Source organism: Natator depressus, chromosome 6, assembly GCF_965152275.1.
Source record: "Natator depressus isolate rNatDep1 chromosome 6, rNatDep2.hap1, whole genome shotgun sequence".
Lineage (NCBI taxonomy): Eukaryota > Metazoa > Chordata > Testudines > Cheloniidae > Natator > Natator depressus.
Genome location: NC_134239.1, coordinates 71,067,071 through 71,073,070, shown reverse-complemented (window position 1 = coordinate 71,073,070; position 6,000 = coordinate 71,067,071).

The window sequence follows — 6,000 nt, the reverse complement described above, 5'->3', positions numbered from 1 at the left end:
AACACAATAGTTAACACACCAGCTAACAGCACCAAAACTGTAGCAGCATCCCCACTGTTACTATGCTGTGAGGTGGTAGCCGTGGTGGTAAATGATGCAGCCAGAAATACTGTAAAACTGGAAATAGGCCCTAATTCTCATTATATTTGTTGATTTGAAAAATCAGCAAAAAAATCATTAACCATGATTGTTTCTAGCAAAAGGCTGGAAGCAGCATACAACAGCAGAGGACAGCTGAAAATGTGGCCAACCTGTTTTGCAGCAAAATAAGCCAGCATTATAATAAGCATTTGTACAGAATTGTACGCAGAGTGACTTTGTCATACAGTTCATCATTAAGTGGCACTCATTTTCCAGTTTTGTACCTGCATGAGGTCATGCGTCCCAGCTTGGTGAGACACTCCAAAGACTTTCCACCACCTTTGTGTGAATTTTGGGCACTGAAAGCTGAAGAGTTTTCTGGATCTTAGACAATAAACCCAGTGGATGTCTAAAGTGTTCAGTATCTTGGCATCTGACCAGCAAAACATTCATGTAAAACTGAATGCCAGGAAATCTGCCTTCTGTCCTTAAACTGATTATTCAATGGTGCACTATGAGATCTCCTAATAAATTAATAAAACCCAAAAATATTTCAGAAGCCTAATGATCCACCACCATATCCATTAGTGGACATTCTAAACTTATAAATGGGGTGATGGGTACTCTTTACAAGCTATTAGGAGTCAGAGGTTGTGCCATATATAATTTGAAAGGTGATTTCCTTTAGATTTTCAACAAAGTTTCAGATTTTACTAGAGATAGTAACACTATCAAGGTCTCAACACCCACAAAGTCGGGGGGTATTTGAAATATGAACCTAAAATGTGAATTTTGCAAATGGCCCCATCCTGTATAATGGCCAAATTCTTTCAGGTATTCAAGCTCTAGAACCCATCTCTAGGCTTGACCAGTTACTTCAGTTCAGATATTCTGGTGAAGCCATAGAGAGGGTGAAGGAGATCTACAGTGGAGGTAAAGTGAGGCCATGAGAGATGATCCGTGAGGCTGTTTCTCTTGCTAATTTTGGTGGTTTTTTACTAATTTTATATCAAGACTTTTGTTTACACTGCAATTGAGTGACCTTTGAGTCTGTCTCCAGTAGAGTCAACCAAGAATTAACCATGGCACTGGACTAGGCGATTGGGTTTGAGAGACCTGACTTCTATTCCCAGTTCTACCATTGCATGACCTTGGGCAAATCACTTCACCTTTCTCCTTGGGAAAGAGGTTCTCTCTCTTACTATGGGTATGTACATGACCTAACAGAATGGGTCCCTGATCTCAGTTGAGCCTCTGGGGCCTCCAATTTCCTGTCTTCTGCAGTTGGCCTGGTGACATAAGGAGGATGGATCTGGATGGTCACACAGTTTACCAGTGCTTAGTATAAACAATGTCATAGTTACCAGGATGCTAGTTGACAACAGAATTCCAGATCCCCACATTCTGTGTGTGCACTGGCAGCACAGGTCAATGTGAAAGGAAAGAAAAGTCTGACTTGGTGATCCTGTGGTCACATAGTTCGAGAAATTGCTGTGTAAGTTTAGCGGACTCTTCCAGTCCATGGGCTTGTGGCCCCGGTAGGCTCAGTCAGAGCTGGAAATACTTTGTTGTACCAACAAATTCAACACACGATGCTTTTTGATATGCTAGGGTTTTGCATCTTTTGTCACTCCTGGGTGCAGTTATTACTGTACATTCACTTACTGAGCCACTACCTGCTTTCTTTAGTCTATCAAATTATTTGAAAAAACTTGCAATATCTTGTTTAAAGAACATACCTGGGAGACTGGATGGGTCAGAGGCCTGGTAATGAAATGTAGAATCTTATACTTCCAGCCCTAGTATGAATCCAACCCAAGTTGGTAGTGCCTGAAAATTGCTACCATCTGCTGGGTATTCAGTGGTCTGTGTGAAGTGAGTTTCATCATCTCATGCCACAGGTGTCCACAGCACAAAATTCATCAGTACTGTTGACACTAAAATGGCCCCTGGGGTAACAGTCTCACCAGTGAGGCTAAGAGTTGACTGGACTAGTGGACACTGAGCAGCCCTTTCGTACCTAGATGTGGTCCCTGCTGAGAGATCAGGCACACTGACTAGGCACAGCTTATACTGCTACAGCTCATGCTGTACCTTGTCTGTGGGGAGATAGAAGACTCCCATCTCTTAGAACACAGTTCTCACCAGCCTAATGCTTCTAGCATTGCTATATAGTCGACATGAAGGCTCTGCATATTTTTTTCTGTACACAATGTATATATATTTTCTTCCCTCGTGGTGCATGATTTAAGCCCCGGATACCGACATCAGTCATTGGAGTGAATGTTCATTTCCAGTTAATTGTAATGTTAATTACAGCGACAGTTTATTCCTTTGCACCCTAAAAAACAATGGGTTTCAAAAAATGCTTTGTGTGTATAAAAAGATCTTCTACACTTTCCACAGTATGCATCTGATGAAGTGAGCTGTAGCTCACGAAAGCTTATGCTCAAATAAATTGGTTAGTCTCTAAGGTGCCACAAGTACTCCTTTTCTTTTTGCTAAAAAACAATGTGCACAAAGGGCAAATCCAGCCCTTCCTCTGTGACTTGAGTAGGGCCCTTATAGAGCAGATCCAATAGAGTGCACAAAGGCTGCTCTGCACTAGCTCCCTGCACAGCAGCACAAACACACGGACAAAAAGCAGAGGCAAAGATGGGCCGAGGGAGGGGAGGAGAGGGGAGGAAGCGGGGCATTGGATACACTGCTGCATTGATCATCCCAACCATAGGAGGAGGGGCGGGCTTTGTAAAGACCCACAGAGGCTAGTTCAGTCATTGTGCATCAGGCTTCATTGCTTTATTTATTTCATTTTCCTGAGCAATGCATTAGATATTTAGTTTCCTCTTACAGGGCTGATTCTAAAATAAAAAGGAAAACATTGTCATGTGAAAATGTCATCGTGTCATGACGCAAAATCTCCACCAAGGTTGTCTCATGGGCCCCAGAAGATACCAAAGAACATCCACAAGCAATGTTTTCAGGCTGTGGGATCACCTTCTTAAAATAAGGACAATCCCAGAAATAATGGAACTGGTGGCAGTCCTAGTTCACGTCTCTCTTGAGTGACTCCATCTGGCCAATTGTTTCTGATGGATTATTAAGACAGCTGCTCCTTATTATAAATCATAAGAACAGCTGTACTTGGTCAGCCCAATAGTCCATCTAGCCCAGTATCCTGTCTTCTGACAATGGCCAGTACCAGATGCTTCAGAGGGAATGAACAGAATAGGGCACTTAAAGTGATCCACTCCCTGTCATCTAGTCCTATTTTTTGGCAGTCGGAGGTTTACGGATGCCTTGAGGATGGGGTTGCATCCCGGACCATCTTGGCTAATACCCATTGATGCACCTATCCTCCATGACCTTATCTAATTCTGTTTTGAATCCTGTTATGGTTTTGCCCTTCACAACATCTCCTGGCAATGAGTTCCACAGGTCAACTGTGCATTGTGTGAAGAAATACTTCTGTTTGTTTTAAACCTACTGCCTGTTAATTTCATTGGGTGACCCCTGATTTGCATGTTGTGTAGGAATAAATAACACTTCCCCATTCACTTTCTCCACACCAGTCATGATTTTATGGACCTCTATCATAACCCCCCTTAAGTCATCTCTTTTCTAAGTTAAACAGTCCCAGTCTTTTTAATCTCTCCTCATATGGAAGCTGTTCCATACCGCTAGTCATTTTTCTTGCCCTTCTCTGTACCTTGTCCATTTTTAATATATCTTATTTGAAATAGAGCAACCAGAACTGCATGCAATATGCAAGGTGTAAGCATAGCATGGATTTATGTAATGGCATTATGATATTTTCTGTTTTATTATCCATCTTCTCTCTCTCAGTTTTGGCTGTTGATGGTTCTACTTCCAATGCAAAGATTGTAACAAGTGCAGACACACACAAATATTCAATGACATTTTAAAACTATCACTTTTTGGCAATGTAGGGAAATGGAAAGTTACAAAACCACCTTGGTCCAAATTCTCCTCTGGCATAAGTAGGTGCAACACTATTGACTCCAACTGAGCTGTGCCTGCTTTTGCCAACAGTGAATTTGGCCTCCAAATTTCATCAGGAAATCAGTCCCAGGTGCCCAGCAGCTGCTGATTCTAATGGCTTGGCTACCCACAAGGCACAGGGAATGAAAGAGTACAGCAAAATCTCTGCAAAACCATGCCAGGCACCAATACATCTTCTAACCTGTAGTCCAGTGTATGAGTCTTATGAGTGTGGACAATATCAGAGATATGTTGTGGACCCTCATTATGTGAGGGTCCCCGGCACTGTCTCCTTCAATACTCTGCTATATTTGACTGACTGACGCTTGTTTAGTGCTATTTCGCTCCCCTCATTTGTATCCAAAGTTATGGCTGCTCAGAATGGCATCAGCTTGTTCTTTGTTCTGTATGATGGTGACAGTGATATTCCAGCTGTTCTGGTGATGGGCCAAAATGTTCTTTGTGAATTAGTCCACTACCTTGCTCGTGATCATGTCCCATTTGGGCAGCATGTGTGGTGTTCGTGCAAAATTTGTGCATGGCTAACTTTGGGGGTTTTCTTGAGAAGGGTTTGAAGCCTCCTTTTATTAGAGATGGAACCTGAGCTCTAAATTTGACTCTGGAATCAAACTATCTCACATTTTCAGTGGGGTTAGTATAGTGGTATGTCGGGGTGGGGGGGAGGGAATCAAACATACCTACATGACTTTCCCATAGACTTTCCCACTGACTTTCAATAAACTCAGGCTCCTACGTGTCCTGCTTTTGCAAAATTTACCCCACATCGATACTGAATCATAGAAAGATGAATTCCACACGTGTAGCTGAGAAAATAGATAAGATTTATTTCTTTGTATAAATTTCTTTAGATTAAAAATAATAAAGATGCCTTTCCAGCGTGCTGGGCATCCTAACTGAATTAATTGACACTAAATACAATTAAATGACATCTCAGCAGCATTAAAGTGAGTGGAACTCTTGACAACCAGCCACCAACCTCCCTTCATCGGCCAGCCAGCACACCCTCACCCTCACCCTCCCTGTACTCCCTACTTGTGTTGGTTTCACTTGCTTGATAACATAGCTAGATAGAGCTGTCTTTACCTATTAAGTAGGTTTGTCTTTCATCTCCACCTGGGTAAACTGGAGGGAACATCCTACATCCTTTTGTTCATCATCCCTTCAACATAATTCAGTCTGATTTTTACAGGTATGGGACGCCCTGCGCAGACAATGCCAAGCTAAACGGGTCTGCCTATAGGACCGGACTGTAGGACAGAGCTGCTTTCTGGGGGTAAACAGACAAGTGCCCGCTTCTTTTGCTCTTAATAATGTCAGCCGGCGGCACCCTTCACGGCAGTGTCCAGAACCCCCCAGCTCGGTTAATCCTGCTGCCCAGCGAGCCTTCCTTGCGCTGCATTGGCTCTGGCAGTGGTTGCAGCCGCTGGAGCAAGGCTGCACTCAGGAGCCGCCTAATAATCCCGAATCTGAGAGTGGGAAAAGATCAGAGAAAGCCTCTGAGCTGCGGGGGACAGCCCCCGCAGAAACAGCCACGGGGGGAGGGTGGCCGGGTTCTCCGCCAAACAGGATCACCAGCGCCGGGCTTTGCGGGGAACGAGGTCCGCACCACCCGGGGCATTGCTGCTTCCCCGTTACCAGCAAACTGCACCAACCCATAAATCCTGCTGCCGCAAGCTGCCTCCAAGGAAAGCTCCGCTCGCGGTTCAGAAGGATCCAGTCCCCTGTAGGCAGGGTTAACAAATGCAGGGAGCACATGGCGTATCTAACATGCCAACCTTTGGCAGCATGTCCTGGGGTTGGGGGGGAGGAGGGAATCTATGCTTTGGTGGCGATACTGGAAAAGGAAAACAAGAACGACGGGTCACCCAGTCATTATTTAGGGACAGATTGCGAGCC